Source organism: Phascolarctos cinereus, unplaced genomic scaffold, assembly GCF_003287225.1.
Source record: "Phascolarctos cinereus isolate Bilbo 61053 unplaced genomic scaffold, phaCin_HiC Scaffold_7;HRSCAF=346, whole genome shotgun sequence".
NCBI classification, from domain to species: domain Eukaryota; kingdom Metazoa; phylum Chordata; class Mammalia; order Diprotodontia; family Phascolarctidae; genus Phascolarctos; species Phascolarctos cinereus.
The window spans coordinates 80,739,335-80,765,708 of NW_027556180.1; the positions used below are offsets into that span (position 1 = coordinate 80,739,335).

At 36.6% G+C, this 26,374-nt stretch overlaps 1 protein-coding gene across 2 annotated transcripts in view; it reads right to left on the reverse strand.

The window, feature by feature from the left end:
* Positions 1 to 26,374, reverse strand: part of ADAM23 (ADAM metallopeptidase domain 23) — a 244,957-nt gene that overhangs the window by 137,132 nt on the left and 81,451 nt on the right. The gene's annotated exons all lie outside the window — the stretch shown is intronic.

Below are 26,374 nucleotides of genomic sequence, written 5' to 3' on the forward strand. Positions count from 1 at the left end.
CACAACTCAATTCATGAAAATGAGGAATACTGAGATCGCACTGATCATTGAAATCCACAAATACAAAAGCTTCACTGGGAGTTGGGAGTTTCAACCTTAGCCATTACCATGCCTTTTCTCTATCTAAAACCAGACAAATTTGAGGTTCCTACCACTCCTTGGGAGTGTATCCATTCTACAGATTAAACTTGTATATCATGCTACATATTTTTTCACAAGAAACTATTGTTAAATATTTACCAGCACGTCCCTTAAGTCCTTCCCTAACAGGGGTAGAGGCTATGGTTCAGACCTATCAATTATAATTGAAGTACTATCTGAGAACAGAAAAACAAAAATATATTCAAGTTGGGCCAAAGACTCTAGAAGCAAATCATTTCCTTTTCCCATTACTTTGGAAATACGTGTGATATTCTGTGACAATTAGCTACTGTCTTAAGGAAGTAGTCCAGGCAGAGGTTATCTATCCTGAGTTCCTCCCCTGGTGCCACAATATCTAAGGCAGAGATGTGAGACTGGGCAGACCATGGGTCAGTAGGGCGCTACAACACACCACGCATTCTGTGCACAACCACCAGTGCCCCACCTTTATTCTGGTACTGTGATTTCATCAGTGTGGGATAGTCTTTAAAAACTGGCTATGGCCCAGTATCATGCAGCTAGTATGTGTCCTGTGGCACAACTAGAACCCAGGCTTCTTGATTCTAAGGCTGGCATAGAAGATAGACAGACAGAGAGACAGATAGATAGACATCCAATATGCCAAGCTGTCTCTCACTCTGCACATAGGAAGTGCTCAATAAACTCTTTTTAGATTGAAATAAACTGCCACAAAACATACTTATTCTTAATTACCCAGGATCTCGAATGCTTTCATTCGTTGTACAATATGAAAGTCACTACAGTCTCAATCCCAACTGGTTTTGAGAAACAATTAAACTTCTGTGTTGTGTCAGAAGGGCGATCTAGGACCATTCTGGGGAAGTGGAGCAGACAGGCAGATTTCAGATAAGGAAGATCTTTCTAACAATTAGAGCTATCCAAAAAATATAATGGGTTTGCTTTATGAGGCAGTGAATTACTCACCACTAGAGGTGCTCAAGAACAGACTAACCGTTTGTCAAGGATATCACAGAGGAGATTCATGCATCCAGCAGGAGACCTCAAAATTCCCTTCTTTTTTGATATCCTGGGTGAAAAAATATTGCCTTCCCCAAAACCTTTCTTGTTTGTAACTCTCTTTGATCTTTCCCTTCACCCCAGCCTAGCCAGAAAAGTGGCCTCCTTTCTGTCAGGTTCCATAACACTATGCTTCTCATGAACGTTCACATTCTACTTTATATTACTTTGGTATCCATTTTATTCTCATGACCCTTGAGTAGAAAAGTAAGCTCCCTGAGGGTAAGAACTGCATTTCATTTTGTCTTTGTATCCTCTTCACTGCCTAAAACAGTACCTTGAACAGAATGTGAGCTAAATAAAAATTTACTGAAAATGAATAAATGGTGGGGTGGGAAAAGGTTAGGTAATAAGTGCTCTTTTTTTTCATGACCTAAATTAAACTGTCTGGTTAACTTAGATTTGTCAATGTGCAAGTTCTACAATTAGGACAGAGAATCTTCCAAGATGGCACTTAAGTGCTTCACCAAAAACAAAATAAACAAACAAAAAACCTCCTGCACTTAAAAGTTACAGATATGATCAGTATTATTTTTATGGAAAAGATAGAAAAGAGCTTTCCAATCCTGTCCCAAGAACTGCTACACGATGGGGTTTTTTTTATCAATTATTGAGCCCCACCCCACCCCCCCAAAAAAGAAAATCACCAGATAGTCAACATTCTGGTGATAAGCCTTTCCAGCGTTGACTTGCTAGATCTTGCTGACATAAGTTTCAAGAAGTAAAGGCTACTAGCACACTCTGATAAGGTACTGGAGTTAAACAGATAACAAGATTTAGAACCAGAGGACCTTTAAAAATCAACTAATTCAACTCTTTTATTTATAAATAAAGAAACACATACTTAGAGACTGAGTGATTTGCCAAGATCACCAAGCTAATGAATATCAGAGCCAGGAAGTGAATTCCTATCACTCTTAAATCTAATGATCTTTCAATGCATTTCCCCAAGGAAGCTTCTTCCTACTTTAGCATGGTCATTTATCATTTTGGATTCTGTGCTCGTGCTTATTAATAACCTTTCAATTCTTTCCCAGTACATGGGGTGGATCCATCCTTTGGGATCGGTGAACATTCTGAGAGAGGATTTTTTTTTCCATTGTCATAAATCTAAAGTCTTTGGAGAAAGTCATGTGTTGCTTCTAAAATGGTTTTTATATAGAAAGTTATTTTCAGCTTGTAGAATCTCTTTCCTTAGATGTGAACAATGAAGAAATATAGAAAGATTTTCAAGCCAACTCAGAAGTCAATTTTTCGAGCCAAAAAGACATTAAGATATATTTCTCCCCCTCTCCTATTATCTTCAGCTAGGAAAGATAAAGTGGCTGATTCACTAGAATACAAGCATGCAAAATTGTAGCTATTAGCATTCTGTAAGTCTACCAGGTCATTTTCCAGATTCACTGCTTTATCACATATACATTATACAACAAGAATGATTTTATACACCAGAATCCTCAAAAAAATAAAATTCATCTCCTCATTTACCTACCCACCCTCATTTTTTGAATTAATAAGTGCCACACCCCATCTGGTATGAAGGTGATCCAGAGAGCTATGCAATGGAGTACAAAACTTAAGAGATTTTACTAAACCAGAAAAGTTTTAAGTATGGCACCAGGGATGGACTATATGCCTACTGTATGAGGACTGGCCTGGATAAATTCAGAAAGACTAATGATTAATAATAATATCTAGTACTTAAAGTTTGTAAAGCACTTTACATATATTATCTCATTTTATTCTCACAACAAGCCAGTAAGGTAGGTGCTACTATTATCTCCATTTTACAGATGAGGAAACTGAGACTGAAAGAGGTTGATGACTTGCCCAGGGTCACACAACTAGTAAGTATCTGAAGCAAGATTTGAACTCAGGTCTTCCTGACTTCAAGTCCAACATTCTATCCATTGTGTCTGTCACCTAGCTGCTTCAACCAGAGATGAGACATTGCTTGCCATCAGATAATGAGCCACTATTTTTGGCCACAGAGACTAAACTTGCAACTAAGCTCTGACCCCACCACTTGATTGAAACTGCTCTCTCCAAGTTGTTACCTCCTAATCTGATGGTCTTTTCTCAGATCTCAATCTCCTTAATATCTTAAGTTTTTGACACGGCTGTTAACTTGCTCCTAGACTCCATCTCCTTGACTTCTGTGACACTGCTCTTGCCTGGTTCTCCTACGATTTAAGTCATGGCTGACCCTGACAACCTAATTCCACAAACTAAGGGCACAGATATCCCATAGCTTCATAAAATAAATTCCATGTACAGATCTTCTCCCACAAAAGTGGGAGAACTTAGAAAATGTTGAATGATGCATTATGCTGGACATATAAATCTTTTCTATTTGTTACACATAAACTATATGCCTTTGCCACATAATATATGTCAGATTATATAACCATATACCATTAGAATATACAAATTATGCAAATTCTATTATTTGAAATTCCTTTACATTTATAATTTTAAAAATAAAACACAAGCTTTGACACAATGAAACAAAGCAGGCCTACAAGCTGAGTGAATCTACATTTTGTTTGTAAGTTTATCACCTCCTTGTTCTTCTTCCTCCCCATCTCTTTTTTTTTTTGTCTAGACAATGGGGTGAAGTGACTTGCCCAGGGTCACACAGCTAGTATTATGTGTCTGAGGCCAGATTTGAACCTCAGGTCCTCCTGAATCCAGGGCCAGTGCTCTATCCACTGCGCCACCTACCTGCCCAACCTCCCCATCTCTTCATGATCTCATACAGCTGCTATGAGTTCAGTTCTCATTTCTAAGCAGATACCTCTCAAGTCCGTATATCCAGCTCTAATTTCCTTCTTGTGATCCAGTATTGCATCACTCATTTCTTGCTGGAAACCTCCACCTTGATGCCCATAAGAATTTCAAATTCAATATGTTAAAACAGAACTCAATATTTTACCCTTCCCATATCTGCCCATCTTCCAAGCTTCGCTATTTCTGTAGAAGCATCCCCCTTATTTAGATCATTCAGGTTCAAAACCTCTAGATTGTCAGTTATCATTCCTCCTCTCCTCCTCCTCCTCCTCCTCTTCCTCCTCTTCCTTTCCCTTTTCTTCCTCCTCCATCTTTCCTCCTCCTCCTCCTCCTTCTTTCTTCTTCTTCATCTTCTCCTCCTCCTCCTCCTCTGTGTCTCTCTATGTCTCTCTGTCTCTGTCTCTGTCTTTGTCTGTCTGTCTGTCTCTGTCTCTCTCTGTTTCTGTCTCTCTGTCTCTCTTTCTCCCCTTCTCCCACTCTCCCCATGTGTCTTTCTTTCTCTCTTCAACTACACTGTAAAGGCAGGAATTAGGTTGTATTGTATCTCTTAATATCACCAATACCTAACATCATGTCTTGCACATAAATAAATCTATACTCAGGTCAAATAGTAGATTCTATGGTAGACTTTAATATATGCTGGTCTGCTCAAGTTAAGATAAACTATTTCTAATTATTCTAATATAAAAAGAAAAGAAAGTAGTAACTGGTAACATACAGTTGTCTTCTACCTATAAAGATTAAGACTTGGAGTTTATTTTTTCAAAATTGTATCATTCAGAGAGGAAGAAAATATGTTTTCACCCTTGAACTCATGTTTCAGCAGCAAACTTTCAAGAAACTCAATGCTCTCTTTCTCTTCCCATTTCCCAGGGACTTACTAGTCATCAAACATGAATGTGAAGAACTTAAAAACAGGCATTGTTGGGAAACAAAGAGCCTCAGTGTATACACTTTCTAAAGATTGGAATTTACTCCCTTAAAGCACCACAGCTTCATTTCTTTTACCCATTTTGGAGGGAATTGTTTTCTGAAATGTATCCAAATACATTGGCATTTTCAAAAATGTATCCCAAAATAAAAGAGCCTACAGGGTATCCAAAAAGTCTCGGTGCATCAGTGTAGGTTTAAGTTTTAATAAGACTTTGGTGACACCCTTTAAAAAAACATAATTTAACTAATCCTTGATACTTAAAGTTATCCATTATTATACCTATATATGTATACATATATATAACATATATATAATATCCATTATTATACTTTTATTGTATATCTATTACATCCATTATTCTGTCTCCCAGCACAGTTCTTTCAGTTCTGCAGTTTCTTCTCACTCAAACTGATTGTTGCACTTTTCTTGTCTTGGGGAATGCTCTCCTTGCTCTTCTAGTCTTCTTTGCTTGGCAAACCTGATAACTAAGCTTGGTAAGAACTGTGTACTAAGAGTAAACTGCCACTGAGTGAGGGCCTAAGGAGCTGCCCTATAAATAAAGTGCATGATCCTTACTACTTTTGCTTTCTGATAGATACTTTGGGGTGCAGAAACATTTTATTTTATGTTGTATTTTAAAGTTCAGGGCTATGTTTCAGAAGATTTTTTCAAAGTCTGGCCTATGGAAAGGAAGACTTATTCTATATTGGTTTAAAGAGCAGACCCAAAGCAACTCTGAATTTCATATGCATAAAGAAAAGCAAAGATGGGAGATGGATTGGCTGAGATTATGGACCAAGGGAAGACCAATCAGAAAACAGATTTATCAACATTTCTACTGCATTTGACAGTGCAACTGCATAACAAATACACGATTTTACCACAGCACTCCTCATTAATGACAGTATCTTTTGCATAAACAGTACAATAGACTATATATAGAATATCATTATCCTTCATGCACTGCCGTATATGATGTAGGAAATTACTTCCAACTCAGCAAAGTGAGATATACTAAGGCAGTTAAGAGCATAATTACGCAGTAATTTCAAGTTGATATGGCACAGTAGAACACAACTCAGCTGTATAGCCAGTACAGCAAATATGATTCACTCTTTTTCATGATGGCAATTTTTTAATAGAATTTTTTAAAGTGCTAGTGGAATTCACCAGTGGTTATACAAACACACACACACACACACACACACACACACACACAGCAGGGATAGATGGTAACAAGAATACATACACTCTAGGGATGATCAGTGTTCTCCAAATAAAGCAGATAACCTAAAGTGCTCTATGTAACAGCTACTGTGTGAGACAGAAATCAGGTTTTTTGCACCTTTTGCAGTCTGGAAGCCTAATGCTACTGTGGTTTGTTGCCAACATTTATAATTGAAGGAAATGCTAAATTTCAGTTACAGTTAAGTGAAAATCAAAATGTCATTTTTTTCCATTCAAATTCACCATGCCCCTGAAAGGGGCTCACTGGACCATAGGGTAAGAAGTCTTGCTTTAAAGGCCACTCTGGGTCATACTGCTAAAGGCATTTTGAGGTTCCTCATTTGGAAATTTTAGCCAGTGAGGGTCACATGTTTTAATCATAACTCCCAGCATTATTAGGAGATGAATTAAAAGAGCTTCATTTCCTTCCAAAGGACTGTAATACTGTTCCCTCAAAGAAATTATTTCATATAACCTCGTGCATTTTGTACAAAAGTCTTTGAATATAAGTTTAAAATGGATTATTTTTTGTGCAAAGTAACATTGATGCTCAAAAAAATGGGTTATGTAGGCAAATGATATTCAAAATCAGGTCATCCCCTGAGCAGGCTTAATTGTAATTCTAAATTATTCAACTGGTTTCTTTTTTTTTTTTTTGAACTTTATATATGGTTTTGGTATGGATTTCTCTAACCAAAAGGAATCTTATTCCCTCAATAGCAGCTTTCCCAAACAGCTGAGTGTAACTACAGTGATTCATGAAACTACATTTGGGGATGGTCTCCCAGTAAAACAAAGGACTTCACAACTGCCATACCATAATAAGGTGGTTATTGAGGGTAAATTGTAGCTTTTCTAAAGCAGATTCTTGGGTCCTAGGAGGAATTTTCAGAAAAGATTGATATTCTACACATATCTGGGGCCCAGGAAACTGAAATGATCATTCATTTCGACAGTAATAGGAATATGAAACAGGATAAGTTCCTTTAGGACAGATTTTTTTTTCTTTGTCTTTGAATCCCCTAGCACTTAATACAGTGATTTTCATGCTGTGGAAGAAGGCAGCTAGGTGGTTCAGTGATTAGAGTACTACTGAGCCTGGAGTCAAGACTACAGGAGTTCAATTCTAGCCTCAAATACTTACTAGCTCTGTGACCCTGGGTAATTCACTTCACCTCCCTCTGCCTCAGTTTTCTCATGTGTACAATAGGGTAATCTGCTTCACAGGGTCATTGTGAGGATTAAATGAAATAATATTTGTAAAGTATTTAACACAAATATTTATTCACTTCCTCTTTTCCCCCTCACCCCACCATGGCAGACACTTAATAAAAGCTTGTTGCATTGAAAGAGATTGGCACAATCAAATCATTTATTAAATTTTTTAGTTAATTTAGGTTCTTTTTATCTCCTCCTCATTTCTTTGTTCAGCATGAAGTACCAGAAAGGAAAGTAGTTCAAATCCATTCTTCCATTAACATATTAAGTCACACTGGGGAATTCACATAACTTGTTCGTCTCATTTTTCTCATCTTTAAAATAGGTATGCAACAGGGCTAAAGCCAAAATGGTGGAGTACAGGCAGCAACTGAGCTGAACTCTCCCAGTATTCTCCTTCCAATAACTTTAAAATAATGCTTCAAATCAAATTTTGGAGCAGCAAAGCCAACTGAAGGTCTAAGACATTTTTCCAGTCTAAGACAATTTAGGAAGTCTGCAAGAGAGGTCTGTGACACTGGCGTGAAGCATGTCCAAAGAGCACACACACACCAGTAGCAGTTTTTGGAGGCCACAGCAGCTCTATTTGGGAGTTCTCAGCCCAGAGACACTCACGGGGTTGGAAAACTGGTCTTCAGGAAGTTATAGGGTTCTATCTTCGTATAGGGTGTAAGATGTTGGTCTATGCCCAGTTTCTGCCATGCTATTTTTCAGTTTTCCCAGTTTTTGTTAAATAGTGATTTCTTATCCCAGAAGCTGGAGTCTTTGGATTTATCAAAGAGCAGATTACTATAGTCATGAATTATTGTGTCTTGCATACCTAACCTTTCCACTGATCCACCACTCTATTTATTAGCCAGCACCAAGTACTTTTGATGATTGCTCCTTTATAATCCAATTTAAGATCTGGTACAGCTAGACACCTTCCCTTTCATTTCTTTTCATTAGTTCCCTTGATATTCTGGACCTTTTGTTCTTCCAGATGAATTTTGTTATTATTTTTGTCTAGCTCTATAAAATAATTTTTGGTAGTTTGATTAATATGGGACTAAATAAGTAAATTAATTTAGGTAGAATTGTCATTTTTATTATATTAGCTTGGCCTACCCATGAGCAACTGAGATTTTTCCAATTATTTAGATCTGACTTTGTGGGAAAAGTGCTTTGTAATTTGTTCATATTGTTCCTGAGTTTGTTTTGGCAGGTAGACTCCCAAATGTTTTATAACGTCTATGGTAACTTTAAATGGAATTTCTCTTTCTATCTCTTGCTGTTGGACTTTGTTAGTAATATACAGAAATGCCAATGTGTGTGACGTCCATCAATTGGGGAATGGCTGAACAAGTTGTGGTATATGAATATAATGGAATACTTGTGTGCTATAAGAAATGATGAGCAGGCAGACTTCATAAAAACCTGGAAAGACTTATATGAAGTGATGCTGAGTGAAATGAGCAGAACCAAGAGAACATTATAGACAGAGACAGCCACATTGTACAGACTTGGCTCTTCTCAGCAATGCAAGGATCTTTGATGACTCCAAAAGACTCATGATGGAAAATGCTATTCACATCCAGAAAAAGAACTATGGAGTCTGAATGCATATGGAAGTATACTATTTGCTCTCCTTTTCTTTTGTGGTTTTGTTTTATTGCTTCATTCTCATGGTTCCTCCTCTCAGTTCTAACTCTTCTTTACATCATGACTAATGGGAAAATATGCTTAATATGAATGTATAAGTAAAGTCTATATCAGATTGCATGCTGTCTTGAGGAGGGGGGAGGAGAGGGAGGAGGAGAAAATTTAAATCTCAAAATCTTATGGAAGTGAAAGTTGAAAACTAAAAATAAATTAATTAATTATTTAAAAAGGAAAAAAAAGAAATTATAGGAGACCTTCTACTAGGTGTATCTGGCAGTAATTGGCAACTCTATTGCCCATAAGTAATTCCAAAACACAGTTTCAGGGTGGAGAGAAGTGCTTATGGTCAGTCACAAGGGAGCAGGGGACCTGGTCACAGTTTCAAGGCAGAGAGAAGCTCTAGTGTTTGTAGCTGCAGGGGACCAGGGCCCCTTCCTTAGTAAAGACCAGAGTGCAGACCAGAAGAGCAGTTACCATACCTCTCCCAACATCAGATCACTTTAGAAGCACCAAAAATTCACAGATGCCCAAAACTAGCTCTGAAAATAGTAGTATGAAAAAGCCTGAAGCTTGAAACACTGCCTCCTCATTCTTAGGTGAGTAAAGCCTAACATTAACATAAAGTTCAAAGCCAAGAAAAAATCTGGATAACAACTTTAGCAAAGTTGCAGGATGTAAAATGAACCCACAAAAATCATCAGCATGTCTAGACATTACCAACAAAGTCCAGCAACAAGAGCTGGAAAAAGAAATTCCATTTAAAATAAAATAGAATAGACAACATAAAATACTTGGGAATCTACCTGCCAAGACAAACCCAGGAACTACATGAAAAAAATTACGAAACACTTTTCACACAAATAAAATCAGATGTAAACAATAGGAAAAAATTAATTACTCATGAGTAGGCTAAATCAATATAACAAAAATGACAATTCTACCTAATTAATTTACTTATTCAGTACCATACCAATCAAATTACCAAAATTTATTTTCTAGAGCTAGAAAAAAATAATAAAATTCATCTTGAAGAAAAGGTAAAGAATGTCAAGGGAATCAATAAAAAAAAAAAAGGGTACAGGAAGGTGGCCTAGCAGTTTCAGATCTCAGATTGTATTACAAAGTGTTTATCATCAAAACAATTTGGTACTAGCTAAGAAATGGAGTGGTAGATCAGTGGAACAGATTAAGTAAACAATATACAGTAGTAAATGACCATAGCAACCTAATGTTTGATAAACATAAGATGCAAGCTTTTGGGACAAGAACTCACTATCTGATAAAAACCACTGGGAAAACTGGAAAATATTTTGGCAGAAACAAGATATGGACTAACATCTTCATACCACATACCAAGATAAGGTCATAATTTAGACATAAAGAGTGATGCCATAAATAAATTTGGAGAGTATGGAATACTTTACAAGTCAGATCTATGGATAAGGTAAGAATTTATGACCAAACAAAAGATAAAGAGCATCATAGGATATAATATGGATAATTTTGATTACATTAAGTTAAAAAGTTTTTCTACAAACAAAACCAATGCAGACAAGATTAGAAGAAAAGAACAAAACTGGGGCAGGTGGGGAGGAGTGGGGAATTTTACAACAAGTCTCTCTTATAAAGGCCTCATTTCTCAAATATATAAAGAACTGAGTCAAAATTATAAAAAATATAAGACATTCTCCAATTTGTAAAAAGTCAAAGGATGGGGCAGCTAGGTGGCACAGTGGATAGAGCACAAGCCTGAAGTCAGGAAGACCTGAGTTCAAATCCGGCCTCACACCAAACACTTAACACTTACTAGCTGTGTGACCCTGGGCAAGTCACTTAACCCCAATTGCCTAAAAATAAAAAAATTTAAAAAGTCAAAGGACATGAATAGGTGGTTTTCAGACAGAAAAATCAAAGCTATCAATAGTCATATAAAAGTGTACTAAATCACTATTGATTAGAGAAATGAAAATTAAAACAACTCTGGTGTACCATCTCTCACCTTTTAGGTGGTTAATATGACAGAAAAATTAAATGACAAATGTTGGAGAAGGTATAGGAAAATTGTGGTACTAATGAATAGTTAGTAGAGTTATGAACTGATCCAACCATTCCGGAGAACAATTTGGAACTATGCCCAAAGGCTATAAAATTGTTCATACCCAGCACTACCTCTACTAGGTCTGTATCCCAAAGAGATCAAAGAAAAAATGAAAAGTACCTATTTGTACATAAATATTTATAGCAGCTCTTTTTGAAGTGGCAAAGAATTGGAAATTGAGAGGATGCCCATGAATTGAGAAATGGCTGAACAAGGTGTGGTATATGATTATGATGGAATACTATTGTGCTATAATGAAACGATGAGCAGAATGTTCTCAAAAAACCTGGAAAAATGAAATGATGCAAAGTGAAGTGAGCAGAACCAAGAGAAGACGGTACACAGTAACAGCAATGCTGTATAATGATCAATTGTGAATTACTTAACTATTCTCAGCAATACCAAGACCCAAGACAATTCAGAAGGGCTATGATGAACCTCCAGAGAAGGAACTGATAGAATCTAAGTGCAGATCAAAATAAGTGTTTTAAATTATTTATATGTATATATATATATATATATATATATATATATATATATATATATACATATATATATATATATAATTGGAAAAAGTTATATTTGAAAATATTTGAAAAAAAAATAGTCTGGAAAAATGAACAAACAACAACAGCAAAGAATTTGACCAGAAAAAGGCTACTACAGCAGCAGGGAATATTAAGCCTAAACTCAGAAGAAGACAACAATGTGAAAACAACTATTAAAAAAAAAAGACTTAAAGGAAAAAGCTAATTGAGCCCAACTCCAACAAGAATCCCAGGAAGAGTTAAAGAAAGAGATAAAAAATGGGGGAAAGAAAAGAGAACAACAAAAGAAAATTATGAAAAGAGAATTAACAGCTTAATAAAAGAGGCACAAAATAATACTGAAGAAAATAACACCTTAAAAAACAGAACTGGCCTGATGGTAAAAGAGACACAATAATTCACTAAAGAAAAGAACTCCTTAAGAAGCAGAATAGGTCAAATGGAAAAAGAGATACAAAATCTCACTGAAGAAAATAATTCCGTAGAAATTAGAATTAGGCAAGTGGAAGCTAATGACTCCATGAGACATCAAAAAACAATAAATACAAAGTCAAAAAGAAAGAAAAAGTAGAAGAAAATATGAAATATCTTATTGAAAAAACAACTGACCTGGAAAATAGATTCAGAAGAGATAATTTAAGAATTATTAGACTACCTGAAATCCATCATCAAAGAAAGAGCCTAGTCATCATATTTCAAGATATTATCAATGAAAACTGGCCCAATATCTTAGATTCAGAGGGTAAAATAGAAATTGAATAAAAACTACCTAAGAAAGAGCCTAGTCATCATATTTCAAGATATTATCAATGAAAACTGGCCCAATATCTTAGATTCAGAGGGTAAAATAGAAATTGAATAAAAACTACCTATCACCTCCTGAAGAAAATCCCAAAATAAAAACTCCCAGGAATATTATAGCCAAATTTCAGTACTTCCATGTCAAAGAGAAAGTACTTTAAGCAGCCAGAAAGAAACAATTCAAATATTGTGGAGCCAAAGTCCAGATCACATAAAACTTAGCAGCTTCCACATTAAAGGAAAGGAGTGCTTGGGAATTCTGGATGGCAAAGAAGCTAAAATTACAACAAAGAATCACCTACCCAGAAAAACTGAGTGTAATCCTCCAGTGGGGGGGGGAATGGATATTTAATGAAATAGAGAACTTTCAAGCATCCCTGATGAAAAGACCAGAGCTGAACAGAAAATCTGAGATTCAAACAGAAGATTCAATAGAAGCATAAAAAGTAAATGTGAAAGAGCAATCATAAGGGATTCAGTAAACTTAAACTGTTTAACATTCCTATATGGGATGATAACACCTAAGAACTTTACTTTATCTTAAGATAAAAGGCAGTTAAAAGGAGTTTACACAGACAGAGGGCATGGGTGTGAGTCAATTATGTTAAAATGATCTCAAAAAAATGAAGCAAGGAGAAAGAGGGATGCACTGAGAGAAAAGGAAAGGAAGAAGTAGAATAGAAAATTTTTTTCTCACATAAAAGAGGTATGCAAGTAAGAGCTTTTACAATGGAGGGGAAAATGAGAAGGGGTGACAGGTTCAGAATTGGTTCAAAGAAGGAAGAATATATATATATATATATATATATATATATATATATATATATATATATATATATATATACTCAGTTGCATATAGAAATGTAACTTACCCAATAAAGAAATAGGAGGGAAAGGGGATTAGAGAAATTGGGGGGAATGGGGGAATGAAAAAGGAAAGGATAGATTAAAGGAGGCAGTGGTTAGATGCAAAATAGACTTGTGAGGAGAGACAGTATAAAAAGGGAGTGAGAGAAAGGAACAGAAGAGAATGGGCTGGAGAGAAATATAGTTAGCAATCCTAACTGAATGTGAATGGGATGAGCTCACCCATAAAATTGAAGCAGATAGCAGAATGGATTAGAAACCAGAATCCAACAATATGCTATTTATAAAAGACATGCTTGAAACAGACACACATAGAGCTAAAAATAAAGGGCTAGAGCATAATCTAATATGTTTCAAGTGAAGTAAAAAGGGTAAAGGTAGCAATCATGACAAAAACAAAAGCAAAAATAGACCTAAGTAAAAGAGATAATCAGGGAAACTATATTTTGATTGAAAAAAACCACACACCATAGACAATGAAATAATATTTTAAAATTTTTGCAAGTTTCTTTGATAAAGACCTCATTTCATAAATACGTACTGAGTATAGAACTAAGTCTAATTTATAAAAATAAGAGCCATTCTCCAATTAATAAATGGTCAAATGATAGGAAGATGAAATCAAAGCTATCTATAAATCATATGAAAAAATATTCTAAATCACTATTGATTCAAGAAATGCCAATTAAAACAATTCTGAAGTACCACCTTATATTTATCAGCAATTATAAATGCTGGAGGGGATGAGGGGGAAAGTAGGTACACAAATAAACTTTTTTTTGGTGAAGTTGGGAAACTGGTTCAACCATTCTGGAAAACAATTTGGAACTATGCTGAAAAGTTTATTTATTTTAACATTCTTTTTTTTTAATTTAGAGTTCCAAATTCTCTCTCTTCTCATTCCCTTTTGCCACCCATTGAGAAGGCAAGAAATATAATATTGGTTATACATGTGAAATCATGCAAAACATATTTTCATATTAACAATATTTCAAAAAAGCTTGAAAAGTAAAGAAAATGAGAAATAAATGTCAATCTGCACTCAGAGTTTATCAGTTCTCTCTCTGAAGGCAAAAAGCATTTTTTCATCAAGAGTTCTTTGGAATTGTCTTGGATCTTTGTATCGATCAAAGTAGCCAAGTCTTTCACAGTTGATCATCATTACAACAATGCTGTTACTGTGCACAATTATCTCCCAGTTCTTTTCACTTTACTTTGTATCAGCTCATATAGGTCTTTTCATGCTTTTTCTGAAAACCATCCTCCCCTCATCATTTCTTATAGCACAACAATCACAACTATATACCACAACTAGTTCAGCCATTCCCCAATTGATGGGCATCCCTTCAATTTCCAATTTCTTGTCACCACAAGAAGAGCTGCTACAAACAGTTTCATACATAAAGATCCTTTTCCTTTTCCTTTGATCTCTTTGGGATACAGATCTAGTAGTGGTATTGCTGGGTCAAAGGGTATGAACAGTTTTATAACCTTTTCAGCATAGTTTCCCATTTTCCGGGGCACTTACTAGTCATCAAACTTGAATGTGATGAACTGAAAAGCAGGCATTGTTGGGAAGCAAAGAGGCTCAGTGTATGTACAGTTTCTAAAAATGGAATTTTCTCTCTTAAAGCACCAGACCTTCATTTCTTTTACTCATTTTGTAGGGAATTTTTTTTTCTCAAATGTATCCACATTTTCTAAAATGTATTCCAAAATAAAAGAGTATACAGAGTATCCCAAGTCTTAACATAGGTTCAAGTTTTAATAAGACTTTGGCAACACTCTTTAAAAAACATAATTAATTGATATTTAGAGTTATCTGCTCTATTATATATATCCATTATTAAACTATTGTTATATATCTATTATTCTATCTCCCAGCACAGTTCTTTCAGTTCTTCAGTTTCTTCTCCCTCAAGCTGATTGCTGCACTTTTCACTGTTTGTCTTAATTTGTTTTAACTCCTTGCTCTTCTAGTCTTCTGTGTTTGGCAAACCTGATAACCAAGCTTGGTAAGAACTGTGTACTAAGTAAGAGTAAACAGTCACTGAGTGAGGGCCTGAGGAGCTATCCTGTAAATAAAGTGCATGATCCTTACTTACTTTTGGTTTCTCATAGATACTTTGGGGTAGAGAAGCCTTTTATTTTATGCTCTATTTTAAGGTGCAGGGCTGTTTCAGAAGATTTTGCCAAAGTCTAGCCTCTGGAAAGGGAGAATTATTCTATATGAGTTTAAAGAGCAGACCCAAAGCAACTCTCAATACCCTATGCATACAGAAAAGCAAAGATGGAAGATGGATTGGCTGAGATTACAGACCAAGGCACAGCCAATTAGAAAACAGATTTATCAATATTTCTACTGCAGCTGACAGTGTGACTGCATAACAAACACATTCTTTTACCACAACACTCTTTATTAATGCTAATATTTTTACATACAAAGTACAACAGACTATAGATAGAATATCATTATCCTTCACGCACTTTCATTTACACTCAGAGCTCATCAGTGTAGGGAACTTGGAATGAGGGCCTTCCTTTACCTATGCAGATCAGCCTCTTCTCTAGTCTTGGAGAGTTACCTGGGACACTGAGAAGTAACTATGCTGAAGTCAAGACAACAGGACTGGTACGTATTGGAAGTGGAACTTGAACCCAGGTTCTGTGACTCTAGACAAGTTCTCTTCTCCACTATGCCACGCTATGTCTGTAAGCACCAGAATAGAATATGAAAATGATTCCAGTAGATCTGTTACTTTTAGGCACTCTAGTAAAAGGTTTAATGGAGAAGAAATTTAACTTTTGGCTAAAATTATATTTAGAGAATCTTGATCTAACAAGAGTGATAATTATTGCTATAAAGTGCTTTCAAGGTCTGCAAAGCACATTACACTGATTTATCATTTGATCCTCACCACACCCCTGTGAGGTAGACACTACTATTTCAGTTTAGTCATTCTTCAGTCATGTCTGACTCTTCATGACACGATTTGAGGTTTTCCTGACAAAGTCACCGGAGTGGTCTGGCATTTCCTTCTCCCGCTCATTTGACAGATGAGGAACTGAGGCAAATAGTTAAGTGACTCGCCCAAGGTCACACAGCTAGTAAGTGTCAGAGGCCGGATTTGAACTCAGGAAGATGTGTCTTCCTGGCTCCAGGCCTGTCACTCTGTCCACTGTGTCACCTAGCAGCACTACTATTATTAACATTTTATAGAAGAGGAAGCTGAGGCTCTGCTGGGTTAAGTGATATGCCAAGTTAACACAGCCAGCAGCAAATGTCTAAGACAGGATTTTTACACAGCTGGCTTCTAGTCTGGCCCTCTAGCCATTACTTCATGCTGGCTTTCTCATAAACTCCAATGACTTATGGGATCTCTATCCTTCATAAAACAGATAAACAAAATTATCTTCTTGATTATAATAGCCAACAAAAGTATGTTTGCTTCTGGATTACTTTGCACACGAATGCTTCTCTGCTGGATTTTATTCTGTATATGTTTAAAAGATGTATAGCGATACAAAAGTTTTCACAATTTCACTCTATTTAGTCTCTATTTCTTAAAATTCAATGTAATATATAAAGAAATACTTCAACTACAGGGAGAAATTAGAAAAGCACTAAAATACAGCAATTTAACACTAATTGTAAAATGTTAGTTCTAAATGATTGGCTTGTCATCAAATCTTTAATATAATGACTTATTTCACTTCTATACTAAGTAGGAACCCAATCTTGCAATTCAGTTGTTTTCTTTGACAAGACTTAATGTAGGATTCCAAAGAATTCAAATCTGCAATGGAAAATGTTTCATTATTACCAGCAACAGTCTAGACCAGTAGTATAAAATCCAAATAGAAATGGGTCCACTAAATCATATGTAACAATTTCTGTGGGCCACATATTAACTTAGAAAACCACATGTTTATGTATTTCCTTTTTTATTAATATATCAACAAGTTAAAATCAGATAGGAACTGTGTTTTAATATGATTTAAATCATCCTTGGAGGTATTGTGGGCAGCATGAGGCCCTCAGGCTGAGTGTTTGACCCCTCTGGTCTAGAAGCTCTCCCCCACAACTATTGTTTTTCGTATGAACTCAAAAGTAAGTATACTTTAGTGGATAAAACTGATATTCATCTTGCAATGTGAAAAGATTTAGGATTGATCAGATGGGAATGAGAACAGCAAAAATGTGACTCTGATGGGGTGAAGAGGAAATTGTACAAATTCTTTAAGCAGGTAAAATGTAGACTCTTATAGTGAGGGATAAAAACAGTGCTAGACTGAGCAGCCAGACCTGGATTCTAGACTAGGCTTGGCCACTAAACAGTTATGTTACTTTGGCTAATTCACATAACTTCTCAGGGCCTCAGTTTCTCCATCTGTCAATGATCGTGAAGATCCACTGTAACTCTAAAATCCTTTCATTCTGTTAACAATTCATAATAATCTCTCACCTGTGGAAGGACTGAATGATATGAAAATGGATCAGGATTATGACCATCAATATTCTATTTCTCAAACTAAGCACTCTGCTCTTCTAAGGTTTTAAAAAGCACTGAATTAGTTGGAAAGGTTAGATTTTGGTCATAGCTCTTCCACTTAGCAGTCAAATGACTTTGAGCAAATCACTTAATCTTTCGCAACTCATTTTCCCCACATGTAAAATAGGGGTGAAACCACCTGCCATAATTATCTCTCAGAGTATAAAAAAGATCAAACAAGCTAATTTATGTAAAAGTACTTTGAAAACTGTAAAGTACTATGAAAACATAAAGTTTCATTATCATTATTATTATTATTATTAGTCATATTTCTTTCTTTTTTTCCCCTGGTAATGTTTTACTTGGTGATTTCAGGTTTCCTCCTCCCATACACAGCAGTCTAGTGACCTCCTTCCTGCCCACAAGAGTGACGCTGTCCAAATCCTCTGACTTGCGGGGGAGGGGAGGCAGGCAGTAAACTATAGGGAATGGCTTCCAAGGCCCTGGAGGGAAAGATGAGAAAGGGTGAGGGGTTCAGAAACTTGGGGGGGAGGAGTCAGAAGTAGGAAGGAAAGGACAAGTAGGATTTGGGAGAAAAAGAGACGGGTCCTGGAGTGCTAAGTGAAGGGACACAGGGACCAGAGAAGGTGGGGAGTTCATTGAAGCCATTGATTGGGAAGGGCAAGGAAGAAGCATTTCTGCTATGTGCCCAGCACTGGGATGGCCTCAATTGCTATCTGGGCAGCTAGGGTGCTGAAAGGGTAACTAAGAACTGGAGAGGGGCTTCAAAGGCTGTCTATTCCAAGCTGTAGATAAGCCAGAATTCCCTGTAACATCCAACCTCTAACTGGAGACCAGTGGAAGCAATGAATTCATTCAGTCACTTGAATCAGAAGGTTCCCCCCAGAAGAGACGAGTTTGCTGGCTGGGATCCTGGCAAGGGGGCAGGGGGAGAAGTCATATTTCTTTCTCAAATAATCAGCCCATCAATGCAATCTTAACTGGGTTAATTTAACAACCATTGCTTAAAGAAAAGCTCCTTCTGTACTCCCTATACAGAACTATTTTAGGGTTGTATTAACTAATTCTTTACACATCTGTACAACTCAGCAAAAAATGAGAACCTGCTAGGAGTCAATGCTGTAGGAAAATATTTTTTTCTTTCTGTATCATATGAAGAAGTAATAGAAAATATTCTGAGAGCTAGTATTGCAGATGATAAAAATCAATATGTTCAGTGGTCCCTTGGCAACTGGATATCATAATTACAAGCATGCAATAGCATATTTTTAATCTGGTTAGAAACACAAGTAAACCACTCACACACACAAATATTCTCTTACCATGTCATGCATACGAGTAAATTGAGGGAAAGTGGGGGAAATACAGGCTTAAATTGTATGCACTAATATGATAACTTTAAGCTAATTAAGTGATACTCAAAGTCCCTTTGAAAAACATGGATGAAAGAGTGAACAGTCAAGTAACTTAATCTATTTCCATCTAACTGTAGTCAGAAAATTATGCATGACCCTAAAAGAGACTAGATTTCCATTCTTTAATAGTTACTAAAAGCACTGTGTCTCATTTACACAATCAACTATTTGTACTTGGTTTTCTAAATATATACTCTGAAATGTGAAAATATTTTGTAGGCACATGGGATTCTCATCTTGACTGGGCAGTCATAAAATCAGTGCCTACAGAAAACTGCAGAGCAACAAATCTTTCCCTGTAAATGAGGTTTTCAAAACCATTTTCATGTAAGACATCTTTACCAACTGGGCAATTTTCCTCAAACTGTCTTAAAACTCTGAGTCCAGTAGTCCAATCTTACATACATACATTGTTAAAATGCCCCCAAGCACTAGAAAAAAAAAAAAAGCCAAACCCTCTAAAGAGTCAGGAGGAAACCAAATCCTGCAGAAACTGTGACACAGAAAAAAAGGGAATATAGTCTATTTATTCTATTCAAGGCCTTTCAGGGGAGCTATTTTTAGATGAATCTTAAAAGCAGACAATTTTTTGACCCTGAAATATGTTCTAACAAAAACTGTAAATGATCTGCAATGGCAAGTTCACTGAATGTCAACTAAGTGTCAACACCAGAACAGGGAGCAGGACACGTAAGCAGCAGGGCAAAATGGGAGCAGGTGGGAGTTATAAAAGCTGGCATTGTAGGGCTAAAGGAAAGCACTATGGTGGAAGGGGGCAACAGATACCCCAAATCTGGTGGCTAGGAATCTGGATCTAGGTAAACCATCTAGAGTTCACAGATTGGTAGGATTTAGATCTGGAAGGGACCATACAGATCATCTTTTCCAAGTGGCAGAGGTCAGAGTCTTAAGTTAAAGCCAGGAACTTGTTAAAAAGCTTGGATCATGAATGACTCCAAACAGGGCCCATGTTAGGTACCTTTGTATCCCCAGAGCTTTGCTCTTGCTGGATGCCCTGTAAGTATTTGTTCATGATGATAATCATGGAAGCTTAAGACCAGAATACAAGAAACATAAGGCAACAGAAGAAAGGGAGGTTTATGCACAGAGTATAGAGGGCAGACGTGAGCTACAAGCAGTGATAAGCCTCTGATACTAAGACAACCTTTTGCCCTCAGCTCTTTTACATGCTTCCAGTTAGGGTAGAAGCCAATCTTAAAGTATGATCAACCTAGGAATCACAGATGGAAACAAGAAGGTAGATAGGGACTGCCTACAGGGTGAAAGATGCCTAATCTTGGCATGAAGTTCCGGTAATAATAGGTCATCTTTATACTGTTTTTCATTTTGTTAGATGACTTCATAAATTAATTATGATATCTCCTATGTGTCTTTTTTTTTCGAATGTGGCCCTTTTCAATAAATTTCAACATATAAAACTAGAATCCACGCAAAGCTCTATCTATTTCTCTTGTCTAGGCCCAAAATGAAGTTGCTACTTATGAACCTGAACCCATTAATGAACCCTTCCTCAACCTGGTTTCCTGCTGCCAGGAATTCACCAAGTTGATACCAGACTTAGGGTGGACACTGACTGGTGTAGCCTACTGCAGCTCTTGAACTCAACTTAAAACTCAAAAATCCTAATAGTGAACTATCCGCTTCAACCTCCACTTCACGTGCACCACTACCCCCCTCCCTCCAGATCCTTCTTATATTTGCATATGTTGTATTTTTCCCCAACAAAGTCTAATTTCTTTGAAGGCAGACACTATCTTATTTTAGTATCTCCAGCACTTAGATGGTACCTTACACACAGTAGATATTTATTAAATGTTTGTTAATTAGAATTGAAGTTCTAGTAAATAAAACTATTTTAACTACTCCCTCAAAGGTTGCAAACTGAAGATGTTTTCTGTTACGGATTTTCAGCCAGTACATTAAGGTGACTGCCTGCCATAAGGGAATCATTGATCTTCTAAGGCAAAAATTTTATTCATCCTAACTATTGAAGTGACAGGGCTATTTTTGCTAAGCAGTCGTCTTAGAAGCAGAAAATGGTGAAATCTTGCTTTTGAATCCTTTTAAACTTTCCAACCTCAGTACCTGAGTTCTAGGGATCAATTTCCAAATTCACCAACAAGATTTTCAAGATGAAAAGCCAACATTTCTAAGTCCAGATCTTGAGGCTAGGCCAATCAATCAACAATTATCGTGTGTAAATCACTAGGCTAGACATTGGGACCTACAGAAGAGTATGAAACATGTTCCTTGTGCTCAATTCATGTACAGTCTGTTTGGGGAGACATAATGGAGGAAAAAATAACTACAAGAGTTTCTGGGTCTAATAAGCAACAAGATGACAGACTAGACATTTTCTCTGTTCCCACAAAGCTCTCCAAAACAGAAATTATGTGCGAAAGATAAATCAATTTCAACTGTTCCCATGATCTAGGACACCCAGAATAAAAAAAAAAAAAACAACCAGGAACTGATGCTCACTGACCCTGAGCTCACTTAGCACTACTCCCCCACCTCCCATGCTACCAGCAGTGAGGATGCATTGGCAGACCCAGGGACACCACACAGGCTTGAATCAAAACTACCCCAATACCCCACTCCCCACTCTTTCCTTCCAGTGCTATAGAGACCCCAGTTCCATGCTGAGGAATTTTGCTTGGCCCTCAATAACCAGCTTGATCACAGCCCTTAAGAAATAAAAGCCTGCTAAGGGTTGCAAGCAGACGAGCACTGCAAAGCTCTGAACTGTCAATGACAGCAGGCTCTGAACTGCCCATTCCAGGCCAGTGACCTTAGGAAGAGGAGGAGTGGGACAGGTCACTACATCAAGACACTGTGCATATGGGGAGTTGTGAAGCTCTCTACCAAACCTGAGAGGAAGAATACACATCCAACTGAGGCTATTTCTGACCTCAGAATCAGTTGGGGCAGAAACCTAGGCTGGTGAACCCAGCCCAGTTTGGGAATTGCCCAACGTGAGAAGAAGCTGAGATGCCTTGAGATCCAGCCTCCAAGGAAACCACAGAAGGGAGTCAGAAGGTAAATGATAAGGAAAATAAGGGGGGAGTGAGGAGACTGAAAGTACCCAAGATTTCAGGATGAAGAAACTTAAAAGACCTTGAACATAAATAAATGCATCAACAGGTAAAAGAGTAACAGAAGGAATATGGCCTTCAGATCTAGTAAATGAGTACAGGTATCTACGAATAAATACTGCACAATGAAGGAAAATTATATTTGCTGAGATAGAGGACTCTTTGAAATTAGAGGAGAACATGGAACCATAGCACATTGCTTCTGAGTGGTTTAACAGAGAAATGAGAATTATGAGAGCAGAATTTATGTCTTGCACAGAAAAAATAATGAGCAGAAGAAACAACTTGAATCTGCAATGGCAAGCTTCACCAGAGAAACAAAAGAGAAAACAAAAGATTGGGGATGCAAATACACAGATGTCAAGGACAACCTAGAAGAAGAGAAGCAAAACACAAAAACATTAAAAGAAAATATGCTCACTATGAGAGCAAAACATATAGCTCTTAAAGACAGCATGCATTGAGACAACCTAGGGATCATAGGTCTCCCAGAATAACTAAACATAACAACAAAGAACTTCACATCAGATGAAAGAAATGACAGAGGAGAACTACCCAGAACTTCAGAACATAGAAAATAAAATCCTAATTAAAAGAATTCAGAGATTGCCTCCAGACAAAAAAAGAAGGAAAAAAAACCCAAGGCTGCAAACTCCAAGACACAGTAATTGGTTAAATTTAACATTCGATTCAGAAACACCAAGCCAAAAAGAGAAAAACTTGAAAATACAAAAAAAAAGAACATTTGGATAACACAAGACTATTCCATACCCACTAGAAAAGGAGGAAGGAATGGAATAATATATTTTGTAGACCTTTGGAGCTCAGGATGCAGTGTAGGATGACTTATCCTACAAATCTGAGTTTAACCAGAGAGAACAAAAGATGTATGTTCAATAATAAAGAAGTGTTTGAAACATTTTAGAAAGAAAACCAGAGTTGAATTTATTATTTACTTCTTCAATATCCCAAACAACAGAATTACAGGAGGAATGAATAAATACACAGAGTATCAGCACAGAGTGACAACTGAAAGACCAAAGAAAATTCTTTCTAAAGGCAAACAAGGAGACAGGGGTGAAGGCAAAACTTTGATAGAAGTAACAGTGAAGAGGCAGACAGGGCATTATGGATGGATAATACTGCCTACATGGATAATACTGGCAATGTTGCCTACAGGTGAATTCTTCTTTTGTGGGATCACATTACAACATAGGAGATCACAAGAAAGGGGAAGAGGGGAGCAGTGGGATAGAGAGGAGTGAGTGATGTTCCAGGGTCAAATCAAGGACTAGCAATGAGGGAAAGGTAATGTCTGTGGTCTCAGAAAGAGAAGAGCCTACAGGGGACTAGGTAAGGGTGGAGACCTTATTTTGAAGGAGGAGGGGGTTCCACTGATGAATGCTTCTGAGGTGAAGGGAGATGAGAACCTTACCCTGGATGAAGCCTGGGGAATTTGGTGTCTGAAAAGTCAACTTGTCCAGTGGGGGAGGGGAGAGAAAGGAAAAAGTGGAACCCCTGGGGACAAATGGTAACTGGAGGAATAGGAGAGTATGGACACAAGGAGGAGATTTCTAAGCAAATATAAAGAGGGGGAAAAGGTGAACAAAATAGGATAAACATCAGTAGGGCAGGGGAAGGGCCCTACCATGGGGCAAGTATCCTCTCTTACGCCTGCAATAATAGGCATCGTTCTAAGAGTGAAGCACAGTGGAAAAGGGGAATTCAAGGGCTAAGACCTACAAGGCAGTGACAGAAAGCACCCAGAGGGCAGAGCACAGAATGGACACCTTGGAAGCTTTTATTTTTATAAAGAATACAGGGAAAAGTGAGAGTCAGATTATAGTAAAGGTTATGAGTCAGATAAGGAGGGTATAGGGTAAACAGAAAGAGAAGATAGATACTGAAAAAAAAGAAATCCTTTTTAGAAAGAGAAGCAAAAAATGAAACAAGACTAGCTGTAAGGAGAGGACAGGAAGTAAGAATCTACTTAATTAATTGAAAGTAAAAAAGAGGAGGAAGAAATATATACCCAGATAAAAGCAGAAGAATAGAACAAATAAATAAAACCCTAAAGGGAAAAGGGTAACAAATGAGAAAAGGGGGTCAGGGAAAGGAATGAGAGCTATTCTTAGCCAAACAAGAGATCACACATGTCTGTGTGTTGGGAAAAGACTACCTTTTAAAAAGAGTAAGGTAAAATAACTGAATGATACTGTGTTCACAGCAAAAGTGGGGGGAAATCAAAACTGGGGGAAAATAATCTTAAAGACAAATGGAAGAAATCATAAACCTAACTCTTACAGCTTTACATGTGAATAAATTAAATAAGCCAATGAAATGGAAAAGATTGAAAAAATTGGATAAGAAAATAAAACCCTACAATCTATTGCTTACAAGAAAGACATTTAAAAAATAAAGACATAGACAAAATAAAACTAAGAGGATGAGGAAAATTTTATTTTTCACCAAGTGAATCAAAAAACTCAGGAGTTGCCATCATGCTATCGAATCAAAAGCAAACATTCAAAAAATAAAAAGGTAGAAACAAGGAAACTATATGATACTGAATGAAACTATAGACAACCAACAAATATCAGTAAGAAACTTATACACTCTAAATGCTATAGCATCCAAATTCATAAAAGAAATATTATCTGTGCTTCAGGAAGACTTAGATAGTAACAGGATACTTCAATATCCCTTTATCAGCTTTGGATAAGTCAAACAGAAAGATAAATGGGAAAGTATGGAACTGAACGTTTCTAGAGAAACTAAAATTAAAAGATTTATAGCATTTTCTAAATGGGACAACACAAAAATATACATATTTCTCTGCACTACATGGAACTTTTACAAAAACAAAGAGTTTTGGTTTGGGGTTCTGGGAACCCTGAAATGTAAGGGTACAAGGCAAGTCTGCCCAGAATGAATTGAAGCACTCAAGGCTTCTTTCAGTCAAAGTATCAGGTTTTTTGTAACACCAATATAGTGAGCAGATTCCTAGCAAATCTACAGCTTAATGAGGATGGGACTGATACTCATATACAAAAAAAAGGGGGGAAAAGAGTCAGTGAAAAGATCTTGATGGGATTAAGGAGTAGTAAGTAGCCTAAGGGGCCCAGGAGCAACAGTGAAAGGGTCTAGATGGAATTAAGGAGTGATAAGCAGCCTGGGGTGGGCCAGGTGCAGACAATGAAAGGAATTAAGTGGTGGAGAACCACACTTAAAAGGCTGTTAAAAGGATTATTGAGTATCTAGGTGGGCTGGGATAGGCCAGATCCCTTGGACAAAACATCAGTGTAGGAAAGTTCAGGGACTCAGCTGCTTTCAAAGACATGGTCTTTTCCTTTTAGGGGTCCAGGTCCCATCACCCATCATTACCATGTACTAGGGCATAGAAATATTGCAAACAAATGTAAAAAGTCATAAATATTTAATACATCCTTCACAGACCACAGCAAGAATAGACATTGGTTCAAGCACCACAAACAAAAGATACAGATCCAAACAGAGACTTAGCAATTAAATCTTAAATAATAAATGGGTCAAAGAACAAATCATAGAAGCTATTAAAACAATGTAAAAAGAAATGATACCGATGAAACTTATCAAAATTTCTGGGATGCAACTAAAACAGTGCTGAGGGAGGAAATCAGACCTTTACAATCATACACTAACAAAATAGAAAAAAAAGGTTAATAAACTAAATATGCTATTTAAAAATTAGAAAGTAAACAAATAAAACTAAGATAAGCACAAAAGAGGAAATACTAAAAATTAGTGGAGAAATAGAAAAATGTGGATTAAAAACCCATAAAAATGATAAATAAAACTAAAAGTTGGTTCTTTGAAAAGACTAATAAAATTGATAAACTCTTAGCTAATCTGATTAAAAAGAGAGAAGAAAATCAAATCAATAAAACAGTAAATTAGCAAAGTGAAATCACGGCAAAAAGAGAAGAAATTAAACAATAATCAGAACATATTGTGTACAGTTACATGCTAACAAAACTAAAAACACAA